Consider the following 16,424-nt stretch of genomic DNA (forward strand, 5'->3'; position numbering starts at 1 on the left):
ACATTTCAAGTTTTAGTTATCGATTAATGAATTATTGGGCGGTTTGGTACCTTGGACCAGACCGAGGACCTTAAGATTTTGCATGAACCGAGGACTAACAGCCACGTAACACGAGAAATTGTGTAAAGTGTTAATATGTAGTAAAAACCTAAGAAAATCTCCCGTTTCCGTCATTTACTATCGAATCGACATAACGCCAGATCGTCACATTGGTCGCTTTTCTCTCTGAAACGGTTACATTTATCGTCTGCAAGCCCTTGTCGCGTGATGCGGTATGCAGAGTCACTACAAGCGGCATAGTAGAACACTGAAGAAGCATCTAAGTTTATGCAATCGCCCAGTAAGAAGAGCTACATTTCAAGTTTTAGTTATCGATTAATGAATTATTGGGCGGTTTGGTGCCTTGGACCAGACCGAGGACCTTAAGATTTTGCATGAACCGAGGACTGGCAGCCAGGTAACACGAGAAATTGTGTTGTAAAGTGTTAATATGTAGTAAAAACCTAAGAAAATCTCCCGTTTCCGTCATTTACTATCGAATCGACATAACGCCAGATCGTCACAGTGGTCGTTTTTCTCTCTGAAACGGTTCCATTTATCGTCTGCAAGCCCTTCTCGCGTGATGCGGTATGCAGACACAGTACAAGCAGCACACTAGAACACAGAATAAGAATCTACGTTGATGCAATCGGCCAGTAAGAAGAGCTACATTTCACGTTTTAGTTATCGATTAATGAATTATTGGGCGGTTTCGTGCCTTGGACCAGACCGAGGACCTTAAGATTTTGCATGAACCGAGGACTGGCAGCCAGGTAACACGAGAAATTGTGTAAAGTGTTAATATGTAGTAAAAACCTAAGAAAATCTCCCGTTTCCGTCATTTACTATCGAATCGACTTAACGCCAGATCGTCACAGTGGTCGCTTTTCTCTCTGAAACGGTTACATTTATCGTCTGCAAGCCCTTGTCGCGTGATGCGGTATGCAGACACAGTACAAGCAGCACACTAGAACACAGAATAAGAATCTACGTTGATGCAATCGGCCAGGATGAAGAGCTACATTTCAAGTTTTAGTTATCGATTAATGAATTATTGGGCGGTTTGGTGCCTTGGACCAGACCGACGACCTTAAGATTTTGCATGAACCGAGGACTGGCAGCCAGGTAACACGAGAAATTGTGTAAAGTGTTAATATGTAGTAAAAACCTAAGAAAATCTCCCGTTTCCGTCATTTACTATCGAATCGACATAACGCCAGATCATCACATTGGTCGCTTTTCTCTCTGAAACGGTTACATTTATCGTGTGCAAGCCCTTGTCGCGTGATGCGGTATGCAGAGTCACTACAAGCGGCATAGTAGAACACTGAAGAAGCATCTAAGTTTATGCAATCGCCCAGTAAGAAGAGCTACATTTCAAGTTTTAGTTATCGATTAATGAATTATTGGGCGGTTTGGTGCCTTGGACCAGACCGAGGACCTTAAGATTTTGCATGAACCGAGGACTGGCAGCCAGGTAACACGAGAAATTGTGTAAAGTGTTAATATGTAGTAAAAACCTAAGAAAATCTCCCGTTTCCGTCATTTACTATCGAATCGACATAACGCCAGATCGTCACAGTGGTCGTTTTTCTCTCTGAAACGGTTACATTTATCGTCTGCAAGCCCTTGTCGCGTGATGCGGTATGCAGACACAGTACAAGCAGCACACTAGAACACAGAATAAGAATCTACGTTGATGCAATCGGCCAGTAAGAAGAGCTACATTTCAAGTTTTAGTTATCGATTAATGAATTATTGGGCGGTTTGGTGCCTTGGACCAGACTGAGGACCTTAAGATTTTGCATGAACCGAGGACTGGCAGCCAGGTAACACGAGAAATTGGGTAAAGTGTTAATATGTAGTAAAAACCTAAGAAAATCTCCCGTTTCCGTCATTTACTATCGAATCGACATAACGCCAGATCGTCACAGTGGTCGCTTTTCTCTCTGAAACGGTTACATTTATCGTCTGCAAGCCCTTGTCGCGTGATGCGGTATGCAGAGTCACTACAAGCGGCATAGTAGAACACTGAAGAAGCATCTAAGTTTATGCAATCGCCCAGTAGGAAGAGCTACATTTCAAGTTTTAGTTATCGATTAATGAATTATTGGGCGGTTTGGTGCATTGGACCAGACCAAGGACCTTAAGATTTTGCATGAACCGAGGACTGGCAGCCTGGTAACACGAGAAATTGTGTAAAGTGTTAATATGTAGTAAAAACCTAAGAAAATCTCCCGTTTCCGTCATTTACTATCGAATCGACATAACGCCAGATCGTCACAGTGGTCGCTTTTCTCTCTGAAACGGTTACATTTATCGTCTGCAAGCCCTTGTCGCGTGATGCGGTATGCAGAGTCACTACAAGCGGCATAGTAGAACACTGAAGAAGCATCTAAGTTTATGCAATCGCCCAGTAAGAAGAGCTACATTTCAAGTTTTAGTTATCGATTAATGTTTTATTGGGCGGTTTGGTGCCTTGGACCAGACCGAGGACCTTAAGATTTTGCATGAACCGAGGACTGGCAGCCAGGTAACACGAGAAATTGTGTAAAGTGTTAATATGTAGTAAAAACCTAAGAAAATCTCCCGTTTCCGTCATTTACTATCGAATCGACATAACGCCAGATCGTCACAGTGGTCGCTTTTCTCTCTGAAACGGTTACATTTATCGTCTACAAGCCCTTGTCGCGTGATGCGGTATGCAGACACAGAACAAGCAGCACACTAGAACACAGAATAGGAATCTACGTTGATGCAATCGGCCAGTAAGAAGGGCTACATTTCAAGTATTAGTTATCGATTAATGAATTATTGGGCGGTTTGGTGCCTTGGACCAGACCGAGGACCTTAAGATTTTGCATGAACCGACGACTGGCAGCCAGGTAACACGAGAAATTGTGTAAAGTGTTAATATGTAGTAAAAACCTAAGAAAATCTCCCGTTTCCGTCATTTACTATCGAATCGACATAACGCCAGATCGTCACAGTGGTCGTTTCTCTCTCTGAAACGGTTCCATTTATCGTCTGCAAGCCCTTGTCGCGTGATGCGGTATGCAGACACAGTACAAGCAGCACACTAGAACACAGAATAAGAATCTACGTTGATGCAATCGGCCAGGAAGAAGAGCTACATTTCAAGTTTTAGTTATCGATTAATGAATTATTGGGCGGTTTGGTGCCTTGGACCAGACCGAGGACCTTAAGATTTTGCATGAACCGACGACTGGCAGCCAGGTAACACGAGAAATTGTGTAAAGTGTTAATATGTAGTAAAAACCTAAGAAAATCTCCCGTTTCCGTCATTTACTATCGAATCGACATAACGCCAAATCGTCACAGTGGTCGCTTTTCTCTCTGAAACGGTTACATTTATCGTCTGCAAGCCCTTGTCGCGTGATGCGGTATGCAGACACAGTACAAGCAGCACACTAGAACACAGAATAAGAATCTACGTTGATGCAATCGGCCAGGAGGAAGAGCTACATTTCAAGTTTTAGTTATCGATTAATGAATTATTGGGCGGTTTGGTGCCTTGGACCAGACCGAGGACCTGAAGATTTTGCATGAACCGAGGACTGGCAGCCAGGTAACACGAGAAATTGTGTAAAGTGTTAATATGTAGTAAAAACCTAAGAAAATCTCCCGTTTCCGTCATTTACTATCGAATCGACATAACGCCAGATCGTCACAGTGGTCGTTTTTCTCTCTGAAACGGTTACATTTATCGTCTGCAAGCCCTTGTCGCGTGATGCGGTATGCAGACACAGTACAAGCAGCACACTAGAACACAGAATAAGAATCTACGTTGATGCAATCGGCCAGTAAGAAGAGCTACATTTCAAGTTTTAGTTATCGATTAATGAATTATTGGGCGGTTTGGTGCCTTGGACCAGACCGAGGACCTTAAGATTTTGCATGAACCGAGGACTGGCAGCCAGGTAACACGAGAAATTGTGTAAAGTGTTAATATGTAGTAAAAACCTAAGAAAATCTCCCGTTTCCGTCATTTACTATCGAATCGACATAACGCCAGATCGTCACAGTGGTCGTTTTTCTCTCTGAAACGGTTACATTTATCGTCTGCAAGCCCTTGTCGCGTGATGCGGTATGCAGACACAGTACAAGCAGCACTCTAGAACACAGAATAAGAATCTACGTTGATGCAATCGGCCAGTAAGAAGAGCTACATTTCAAGTTTTAGTTATCGATTAATGAATTATTGGGCGGTTTGGTGCCTTGGACCAGACCGAGGACCTTAAGATTTTACATGAACCGAGGACTGGCAGCCAGGTAACACGATAAATTGTGTAAAGTGCTAATATGGAGTAAGAACCTAAGAAAATCCTCCGTTTCCGTCATTTACTATCGAATTGACATAACGCCAGATCGTACAGTGGTCGCTTTTCTCTCTGAAACGGTTACATTTATCGTCTGCAAGCCCTTGTCGCGTGATGCGGTATGCAGACACAGTACAAGCAGCACACTAGAACACAGAATAAGAATCTACGTTGATGCAATCGGCCAGTAAGAAGAGCTACATTTCAAGTTTTAGTTATCGATTAATGAATTATTGGGCGGTATGGTGCCTTGGACCAGACCGAGGACCTTAAGATTTTGCATGAGCCGAGGACTGGCAGCCAGGTAACACGAGAAATTGTGTAAAGTGTTAATATGTAGTAAAAACCTAAGAAAATCTCCCGTTTCCGTCATTTACTATCGAATCGACATAACGCCAGATCGTCACAGTGGTCGTTTTTCTCTCTGAAACAGTTACATTTATCGTCTGCAAGCCCTTGTCGCGTGATTCGGTATGCAGAGTCACTACAAGCGGCATAGTAGAACACTGAAGGAGCATCTAAGTTTATGCAATCGCCCAGTAAGAAGAGCTACATTTCAAGTTTTAGTTATCGATTAATGAATTATTGGGCGGTTTGGTGCCTTGGACCAGACCGAGGAACTTAAGATTTTGCATGAACCGAGGACTGGCAGCCAGGTAACACGAGAAAATGTGTAATGTGTTAATATGTAGTAAAAACCTAAGAAAATCTCCCGTTTCCGTCATTTACTATCGAATCGACATAACGCCAGATCGTCACAGTGGTCGCTTTCCTCTCTGAAACGGTTACATTTATCGTCTGCAAGCCCTTGTCGCGTGATGCGGTATGCAGAGTCACTACAAGCGGCATAGTAAAACACAGAATAAGAATCTAAGTTTATGCAATCGCCCAGTAAGAAGAGCTACATTTCAAGTTTTAGTTATCGATTAATGAATTATTGGGCGGTTTGGTGCCTTGGACCAGACCGAGGACCTTAAGATTTTGCATGAACCGAGGACTGGCAGCCACGTAACACGAGAAATTGTGTAAAGTGTTAATATGTAGTAAAAACCTAAGAAAATCTCCCGTTTCCGTCATTTACTATCGAATCGACATAACGCCAGATCGTCACATTGGTCGCTTTTCTCTCTGAAACGGTTACATTTATCGTCTGCAAGCCCTTGTCGCGTGATGCGGTATGCAGAGTCACTACAAGCGGCATAGTAGAACACTGAAGAAGCATCTAAGTTTATGCAATCGCCCAGTAAGAAGAGCTACATTTCAAGTTTTAGTTATCGATTAATGAATTATTGGGCGGTTTGGTGCCTTGGACCAGACCGAGGACCTTAAGATTTTGCATGAACCGAGGACTGGCAGCCAGGTAACACGAGAAATTGTGTAAAGTGTTAATATGTAGTAAAAACCTAAGAAAATCTCACGTTTCCGTCATTTACTATCGAATCGACATAACGCCAGATCGTCACAGTGGTCGCTTTTCTCTCTGAAACGGTTACATTTATCGTCTGCAAGCCCTTGTCGCGTGATGCGGTATGCAGACACAGTACAAGCAGCACACTAGAACACAGAATAAGAATCTACGTTGATGCAATCGGCCATTAAGAAGAGCTACATTTCAAGTTTTAGTTATCGATTAATGAATTATTGGGCGGTTTGGTGCCTTGGACCAGACCGAGGACCTTAAGATTTTGCACGAACCGAGGACTGGCGGCCAGGTAACACGAGAAATTGTGTAAAGTGTTAATATGTAGTAAAAACCTAAGAAAATCTCCCGTTTCCGTCATTTACTATCGAATCGACATAACGCCACATCGTCACAGTGGTCGCTTTTCTCTCTGAAACGATTACATTTATCGTCTGCAAGCCCTTGTCGCGTGATGCGGTATGCAGACACAGTACAAGCAGCACACTAGAACACAGAATAAGAATCTACGTTGATGCAATCGGCCAGTAAGAAGAGCTACATTTCAAGTTTTAGTCATCGATTAATGAATTATTGGGCGGTTTGGTGCCTTGGACCAGACCGACGACCTTAAGATTTTGCATGAACCGAGGACTGGCAGCCAGGTAACACGAGAAATTGTGTAAAGTGTTAATATGTAGTAAAAACCTAAGAAAATCTCCCGTTTCCGTCATTTACTATCGAATCGACATAACGCCAGATCGTCACAGTGGTCGCTTTTCTCTCTGAAACGATTACATTTATCGTCTGCAAGCCCTTGTCGCGTGATGCGGTATGCAGACACAGTACAAGCAGCACACTAGAACACAGAATAAGAATCTACGTTGATGCAATCGGCCAGTAAGAAGAGCTACATTTCAAGTTTTAGTTATCGATTAATGAATTATTGGGCGGTTTGGTGCCTTGGACCAGACCGAGGACCTTAAGATTTTGCATGAACCGAGGACTGGCAGCCAGGTAACACGAGAAATTGTGTTGTAAAGTGTTAATATGTAGTAAAAACCTAAGAAAATCTCATGTTTCCGTCATTTACTATCGAATCGACATAACGCCAGATCGTCACAGTGGTCGCTTTTCTCTCTGAAACGGTTACATTTATCGTCTGCAAGCCCTTGTCGCGTGATGCGGTATGCAGTGTCACTACAAGCGGCATAGTAGAACACTGAAGAAGCATCTAAGTTTATGCAATCGCCCAGTAAGAAGAGCTACATTTCAAGTTTTAGTTATCGATTAATGAATTATTGGGCGGTTTGGTGCCTTGGACCAGACCGAGGACCTTAAGATTTTGCATGAACCGAGGACTGGCAGCCAGGTAACACGAGAAATTGTGTAAAGTGTTAATATGTAGTAAAAACCTAAGAAAATCTCCCGTTTCCGTCATTTACTATCGAATCGACATAACGCCAGATCGTCACAGTGGTCGCTTTTCTCTCTGAAACGATTACATTTATCGTCTGCAAGCCCTTGTCGCGTGATGCGGTATGCAGACACAGTACAAGCAGCACACTAGAACACAGAATAATAATCTACGTTGATGCAATCGGCCAGTAAGAAGAGCTACATTTCAAGTTTTAGTTATCGATTAATGAATTATTGGGCGGTTTTGTTGCCTTGGACCAGACCGAGGACCTTAAGATTTTGCATGAACCGAGGACTGGCAGCCAGGTAACACGAGAAATTGTGTAAAGTGTTAATATGTAGTAAAAACCTAAGAAAATCTCCCGTTTCCGTCATTTACTATCGAATCGACATAACGCCAGATCGTCACAGTGGTCGCTTTTCTCTCTGAAACGGTTACATTTATCGTCCGCAAGCCCTTGTCGCGTGATGCGGTATGCAGAGTCACTACAAGCGGCATAGTAGAACACTGAAGAAGCATCTAAGTTTATGCAATCGCCCAGTAAGAAGAGCTACATTTCAAGTTTTAGTTATCGATTAATGAATTATTGGGCGGTTTGGTGCCTTGGACCAGACCGAGGACCTTAAGATTTTGCATGAACCGAGGACTGGCAGCCAGGTAACACGAGAAATTGTGTTGTAAAGTGTTAATATGTAGTAAAAACCTAAGAAAATCTCCCGTTTCCGTCATTTACTATCGAATCGACATAACGCCAGATCGTCACAGTGGTCGTTTTTCTCTCTGAAACGATTACATTTATCGTCTGCAAGCCCTTGTCGCGTGATGCGGTATGCAGACACAGTACAAGCAACACACTAGAACAAAGAATAAGAATCTACGATGATGCAATCGGCCAGTAAGAAGAGCTACATTTCAAGTTTTAGTTATCGATTAATGAATTATTGGGCGGTTTTGTGCCTTGGACCAGACCGAGGACCTTAAGATTTTGCATGAACCGAGGACTGGCAGCCAGGTAACACGAGAAATTGTGTAAAGTGTTAATATGTAGTAAAAACCTAAGAAAATCTCACGTTTCCGTCATTTACTATCGAATCGACATAACGCCAGATCGTCACAGTGGTCGCTTTTCTCTCTGAAACGGTTACATTTATCGTCTGCAAGCCCTTGTCGCGTGATGCGGTATGCAGACACAGTACAAGCAGCACACTAGAACACAGAATAAGAATCTACGTTGATGCAATCGGCCAGTAAGAAGAGCTACATTTCAAGTTTTAGTTATCGATTAATGAATTATTGGGCGGTTTGGTGCCTTGGACCAGACCGAGGACCTTAAGATTTTGCATGAACCGAGGACTGGCAGCCAGGTAACACGAGAAATTGTGTAAAGTGTTAATATGTAGTAAAAACCTAAGAAAATCTCCCGTTTCCGTCATTTACTATCGAATCGACATAACGCCAGATCGTCACAGTGGTCGCTTTTCTCTCTGAAACGGTTACATTTATCGTCGGCAAGCCCTTGTCGCGTGTTGCGGTATGCAGACACAGTACAAGCAGCACACTAGAACACAGAATAAGAATCTACGTTGATGCAATCGGCCAGTAAGAAGAGCTACATTTCAAGTTTTAGTTATCGATTAATGAATTATTGGGCGGTTTGGTGCCTTGGACCAGACCGAGGACCTTAAGATTTTGCATGAACCGAGGACTGGCAGCCAGGTAACACGAGAAATTGTGTAAAGTGTTAATATGTAGTAAAAACCTAAGAAAATCTCCCGTTTCCGTCATTTACTATCGAATCGACATAACGCCAGATCGTCACAGTGGTCGCCTTTCTCTCTGAAACGATTACATTTATCGTCTGCAAGCCCTTGTCGCGTGATGCGGTATGCAGACACAGTACAAGCAGCACACTAGAACACAGAATAAGAATCTACGTTGATGCAATCGGCCAGTAAGAAGAGCTACATTTCAAGTTTTAGTTATCGATTAATGAATTATTGGGCGGTTTGGTGCCTTGGACCAGACCGAGGACATTAAGATTTTGCATGAACCGAGGACTGGCAGCCAGGTAACACGAGAAATTGTGTAAAGTGTTAATATGTAGTAAAAACCTAAGAAAATCTCCCGTTTCCGTCATTTACTATCGAATCGACATAACGCCAGATCGTCACAGTGGTCGCTTTTCTCTCTGAAACGGTTACATTTATCGTCTGCAAGCCCTTGTCGCGTGATGCGGTATGCAGACACAGTACAAGCAGCACACTAGAACACAGAATAAGAATCTACGTTGATGCAATCGGCCAGTAAGAAGAGCTACATTTCAAGTTTTAGTTATCGATTAATGAATTATTGGGCGGTTTGGTGCCTTGGACCAGACCGAGGACCTTAAGATTTTGCATGAACCGAGGACTGGCAGCCAGGTAACACGAGAAATTGTGTTGTAAAGTGTTAATATGTAGTAAAAACCTAAGAAAATCTCCCGTTTCTGTCATTTACTATCGAATCGACATAACGCCAGATCGTCACAGTGGTCGTTTTTCTCTCTGAAACGATTACATTTATCGTCTGCAAGCCCTTGTCGAGTGATGCGGTATGCAGACACAGTACAAGCAACACACAAGAACAAAGAATAAGAATCTACGTTGATGCAATCGGCCAGTAAGAAGAGCTACATTTCAAGTTTTAGTTATCGATTAATGAATTATTGGGCGGTTTGGTGCCTTGGACCAGACCGAGGACCTTAAGATTTTGCATGAACCGAGGACTGGCAGCCAGGTAACACGAGAAATTGTGTAAAGTGTTAATATGTAGTAAAAACCTAAGAAAATCTCCCGTTTCCGTCATTTACTATCGAATCGACATAACGCCAGATCGTCACAGTGGTCGCTTTTCTCTCTGAAACGATTACATTTATCGTCTGCAAGCCCTTGTCGCGTGATGCGGTATGCAGAGTCACTACAAGCGGCATAGTAGAACACTGAAGAAGCATCTAAGTTTATGCAATCGCCCAGTAAGAAGAGCTACATTTCAAGTTTTAGTTATCGATTAATGAATTATTGGGCGGTTTGGTGCCTTGGACCAGACCGAGGACCTTAAGATTTTGCATGAACCGAGGACTGGCAGCCAGGTAACACGAGAAATTGTGTAAAGTGTTAATATGTAGTAAAAACCTAAGAAAATCTCATGTTTCCGTCATTTACTATCGAATCGACATAACGCCAGATCGTCACAGTGGTCGCTTTTCTCTCTGAAACGGTTACATTTATCGTCTGCTAGCCCTTGTCGCGTGATGCGGTATGCAGACACAGTACAAGCAGCACACTAGAACACAGAATAAGAAACTACGTTGATGCAATCGGCCAGTAAGAAGAGCTACATTTCAAGTTTTAGTTATCGATTAATGAATTATTGGGCGGTTTGGTGCCTTGGACCAGACCGAGGACCTTAAGATTTTGCATGAACCGAGGACTGGCAGCCAGGTAACACGAAAAATTGTGTAAAGTGTTAATATGTAGTAAAAACCTAAGAAAATCTCATGTTTCCGTCATTTACTATCGAATCGACATAACGCCAGATCGTCACAGTGGTCGCTTTTCTCTCTGAAACGGTAACATTTATCGTCTGCAAGCCCTTGTCGCGTGATGCGGTATGCAGACACAGTACAAGCAGCACACTAGAACACAGAATAAGAATCTACGTTGATGCAATCGGCCAGTAAGAAGAGCTACATTTCAAGTTTTAGTTATCGATTAATGAATTATTGGGCGGTTTGGTGCCTTGGACCAGACCGAGGACCTTAAGATTTTGCATGAACCGAGGACTGGCAGCCAGGTAACACGAGAAATTGTGTAAAGTGTTAATATGTAGTAAAAACCTAAGAAAATCTCCCGTTTCCGTCATTTACTATCGAATCGACATAACGCCAGATCGTCACAGTGGTCGCTTTTCTCTCTGAAACGATTACATTTATCGTCTGCAAGCCCTTGTCGCGTGATGCGGTATGCAGACACAGTACAAGCAGCACACTAGAACACAGAATAAGAATCTACGTTGATGCAATCGGCCAGTAAGAAGAGCTACATTTCAAGTTTTAGTTATCGATTAATGAATTATTGGGCGGTTTGGTGCCTTGGACCAGACCGAGGACCTTAAGATTTTGCATGAACCGAGGACTGGCAGCCAGGTAACACGAGAAATTGTGTAAAGTGTTAATATGTAGTAAAAACCTAAGAAAATCTCCCGTTTCCGTCATTTACTATCGAATCGACATAACGCCAGATCGTCACAGTGGTCGCTTTTCTCTCTGAAACGGTTACATTTATCGTCTGCAAGCCCTTGTCGCGTGATGCGGTATGCAGACACAGTACAAGCAGCACACAAGAACACAGAATAAGAATCTACGTTGATGCAATCGGCCAGTAAGAAGAGCTACATTTCAAGTTTTAGTTATCGATTAATGAATTATTGGGCGGTTTGGTGCCTTGGACCAGACCGAGGACCTTAAGATTTTGCATGAACCGAGGACTGGCAGCCAGGTAACACGAGAAATTGTGTAAAGTGTTAATATGTAGTAAAAACCTAAGAAAATCTCCCGTTTCCGTCATTTACTATCGAATCGACATAACGCCAGATCGTCACAGTGGTCGCTTTTCTCTCTGAAACGGTTACATTTATCGTCTGCAAGCCCTTGTCGCGTGATGCGGTATGCAGACACAGTACAAGCAGCACACTAGAACACAGAATAAGAATCTACGTTGATGCAATCGGCCAGGAAGAAGAGCTACATTTCAAGTTTTAGTTATCGATTAATGAATTATTGGGCGGTTTGGTGCCTTGGACCAGACCGAGGACCTTAAGATTTTGCATGAACCGAGGACTGGCAGCCAGGTAACACGAGAAATTGTGTTGTAAAGTGTTAATATGTAGTAAAAACCTAAGAAAATCTCCCGTTTCCGTCATTTACTATCGAATCGACATAACGCCAGATCGTCACAGTGGTCGTTTTTCTCTCTGAAACGATTACATTTATCGTCTGCAAGCCCTTGTCGAGTGATGCGGTATGCAGACACAGTACAAGCAACACACAAGAACAAAGAATAAGAATCTACGTTGATGCAATCGGCCAGTAAGAAGAGCTACATTTCAAGTTTTAGTTATCGATTAATGAATTATTGGGCGGTTTGGTGCCTTGGACCAGACCGAGGACCTTAAGATTTTGCATGAACCGAGGACTGGCAGCCAGGTAACACGAGAAATTGTGTAAAGTGTTAATATGTAGTAAAAACCTAAGAAAATCTCACGTTTCCGTCATTTACTATCGAATCGACATAACGCCACATCGTCACAGTGGTCGCTTTTCTCTCTGAAACGGTTACATTTATCGTCTGCAAGCCCTTGTCGCGTGATGCGGTATGCAGACACAGTACAAGCAGCACACTAGAACACAGAATAAGAATCTACGTTGATGCAATCGGCCAGTAAGAAGAGCTACATTTCAAGTTTTAGTTATCGATTAATGAATTATTGGGCGGTTTGGTGCCTTGGACCAGACCGAGGACCTTAAGATTTTGCATGAACCGAGGACTGGCAGCCAGGTAACACGAGAAATTGTGTAAAGTGTTAATATGTAGCAAAAACCTAAGAAAATCTCCCGTTTCCGTCATTTACTATCGAATCGACATAACGCCAGATCGTCACAGTGGTCGCTTTTCTCTCTGAAACGATTACATTTATCGTCTGCAAGCCCTTGTCGCGTGATGCGGTATGCAGACACAGTACAAGCAGCACACTAGAACACAGAATAAGAATCTACGTTGATGCAATCGGCCAGTAAGAAGAGCTACATTTCAAGTTTTAGTTATCGATTAATGAATTATTGGGCGGTTTGGTGCCTTGGACCAGACCGAGGACCTTAAGATTTTGCATGAACCGAGGACTGGCAGCCAGGTAACACGAGAAATTGTGTAAAGTGTTAATATGTAGTAAAAACCTAAGAAAATCTCCCGTTTCCGTCATTTACTATCGAATCGACATAACGCCAGATCGTCACAGTGGTCGCTTTTCTCTCTGAAACGGTTACATTTATCGTCTGCAAGCCCTTGTCGCGTGATGCGGTATGCAGACACAGTACAAGCAGCACACAAGAACACAGAATAAGAATCTACGTTGATGCAATCGGCCAGTAAGAAGAGCTACATTTCAAGTTTTAGTTATCGATTAATGAATTATTGGGCGGTTTGGTGCCTTGGACCAGACCGAGGACCTTAAGATTTTGCATGAACCGAGGACTGGCAGCCAGGTAACACGAGATATTGTGTAAAGTGTTAATATGTAGTAAAAACCTAAGAAAATCTCCCGTTTCCGTCATTTACTATCGAATCGACATAACGCCAGATCGTCACAGTGGTCGCTTTTCTCTCTGAAACGGTTACATTTATCGTCTGCAAGCCCTTGTCGCGTGATGCGGTATGCAGACACAGTACAAGCAGCACACTAGAACACAGAATAAGAATCTACGTTGATGCAATCGGCCAGTAAGAAGAGCTACATTTCAAGTTTTAGTTATCGATTAATGAATTATTGGGCGGTTTGGTGCCTTGGACCAGACCGAGGACCTTAAGATTTTGCATGAACCGAGGACTGGCAGCCAGGTAACACGAGAAATTGTGTTGTAAAGTGTTAATATGTAGTAAAAACCTAAGAAAATCTCCCGTTTCCGTCATTTACTATCGAATCGACATAACGCCAGATCGTCACAGTGGTCGTTTTTCTCTCTGAAACGATTACATTTATCGTCTGCAAGCCCTTGTCGAGTGATGCGGTATGCAGACACAGTACAAGCAACACACAAGAACAAAGAATAAGAATCTACGTTGATGCAATCGGCCAGTAAGAAGAGCTACATTTCAAGTTTTAGTTATCGATTAATGAATTATTGTGCGGTTTGGTGCCTTGGACCAGACCGAGGACCTTAAGATTTTGCATGAACCGAGGACTGGCAGCCAGGTAACACGAGAAATTGTGTAAAGTGTTAATATGTAGTAAAAACCTAAGAAAATCTCCCCGTTTCCGTCATTTACTATCGAATCGACATAACGCCAGATCGTCACAGTGGTCGCTTTTCTCTCTGAAACGGTTACATTTATCGTCTGCAAGCCCTTGTCGCGTGATGCGGTATGCAGACACAGTACAAGCAGCACACTAGAACACAGAATAAGAAACTACGTTGATGCAATCGGCCAGTAAGAAGAGCTACATTTCAAGTTTTAGTTATCGATTAATGAATTATTGGGCGGTTTGGTGCCTTGGACCAGACCGAGGACCTTAAGATTTTGCATGAACCGAGGACTGGCAGCCAGGTAACACGAGAAATTGTGTAAAGTGTTAATATGTAGTAAAAACCTAAGAAAATCTCACGTTTCCGTCATTTACTATCGAATCGACATAACGCCAGATCGTCACAGTGGTCGCTTTTCTCTGTGAAACGGTTACATTTATCGTCTGCAAGCCCTTGTCGCGTGATGCGGTATGCAGACACAGTACAAGCAGCACACTAGAACACAGAATAAGAATCTACGTTGATGCAATCGGCCAGTAAGAAGAGCTACATTTCAAGTTTTAGTTATCGATTAATGAATTATTGGGCGGTTTGGTGCCTTGGACCAGACCGAGGACCTTAAGATTTTGCATGAACCGAGGACTGGCAGCCAGGTAACACGAGAAATTGTGTAAAGTGTTAATATGTAGTAAAAACCTAAGAAAATCTCCCGTTTCCGTCATTTACTATCGAATCGACATAACGCCAGATCGTCACAGTGGTCGCTTTTCTCTCTGAAACGATTACATTTATCGTCTGCAAGCCCTTGTCGCGTGATGCGGTATGCAGACACAGTACAAGCAGCACACTAGAACACAGAATAAGAATCTACGTTGATGCAATCGGCCAGTAAGAAGAGCTACATTTCAAGTTTTAGTTATCGATTAATGAATTATTGGGCGGTTTTGTTGCCTTGGACCAGACCGAGGACCTTAAGATTTTGCATGAACCGAGGACTGGCAGCCAGGTAACACGAGAAATTGTGTAAAGTGTTAATATGTAGTAAAAACCTAAGAAAATCTCCCGTTTCCGTCATTTACTATCGAATCGACATAACGCCAGATCGTCACAGTGGTCGCTTTTCTCTCTGAAACGGTTACATTTATCGTCTGCAAGCCCTTGTCGCGTGATGCGGTATGCAGACACAGTACAAGCAGCACACTGGAACACAGAATAAGAATCTACGTTGATGCAATCGGCCAGTAAGAAGAGCTACATTTCAAGTTTTAGTTATCGATTAATGAATTATTGGGCGGTTTGGTGCCTTGGACCAGACCGAGGACCTTAAGATTTTGCATGAACCGAGGACTGGCAGCCAGGTAACACGAGAAATTGTGTTGTAAAGTGTTAATATGTAGTAAAAACCTAAGAAAATCTCCCGTTTCCGTCATTTACTATCGAATCGACATAACGCCAGATCGTCACAGTGGTCGCTTTTCTCTCTGAAACGGTTACATTTATCGTCTGCAAGCCCTTGTCGCGTGATGCGGTATGCAGACACAGTACAAGCAGCACACTAGAACACAGAATAAGAATCTACGTTGATGCAATCGGCCAGTAAGAAGAGCTACATTTCAAGTTTTAGTTATCGATTAATGAATTATTGGGCGGTTTGGTGCCTTGGACCAGACCGAGGACCTTAAGATTTTGCATGAACCGAGGACTGGCAGCCAGGTAACACGAGAAATTGTGTAAAGTGTTAATATGTAGTAAAAACCTAAGAAAATCTCCCGTTTCCGTCATTTACTATCGAATCGACATAACGCCAGATCGTCACAGTGGTCGCTTTTCTCTCTGAAACGGTTACATTTATCGTCTGCAAGCCCTTGTCGCGTGATGCGGTATGCAGAGTCACTACAAGCGGCATAGTAGAACACTGTAGAAGCATCTAAGTTTATGCAATCGCCCAGTAAGAAGGGCTATATTTCAAGTTTTAGTTATCGATTAATGAATTATTGGGCGGTTTGGTGCCTTGGACCAGACCGAGGACCTTAAGATTTTGCATGAATCGAGGACTGGCAGCCAGGTAACACGAGAAATTGTGTTGTAAAGTGTTAATATGTAGTAAAAACCTAAGAAAATCTCCCGTTTCCGTCATTTACTATCGAATCGACATAACGCCAGATCGTC

This window comes from Schistocerca cancellata, unplaced genomic scaffold, assembly GCF_023864275.1.
Source record: "Schistocerca cancellata isolate TAMUIC-IGC-003103 unplaced genomic scaffold, iqSchCanc2.1 HiC_scaffold_1151, whole genome shotgun sequence".
In the NCBI taxonomy this organism is placed as follows: domain Eukaryota; kingdom Metazoa; phylum Arthropoda; class Insecta; order Orthoptera; family Acrididae; genus Schistocerca; species Schistocerca cancellata.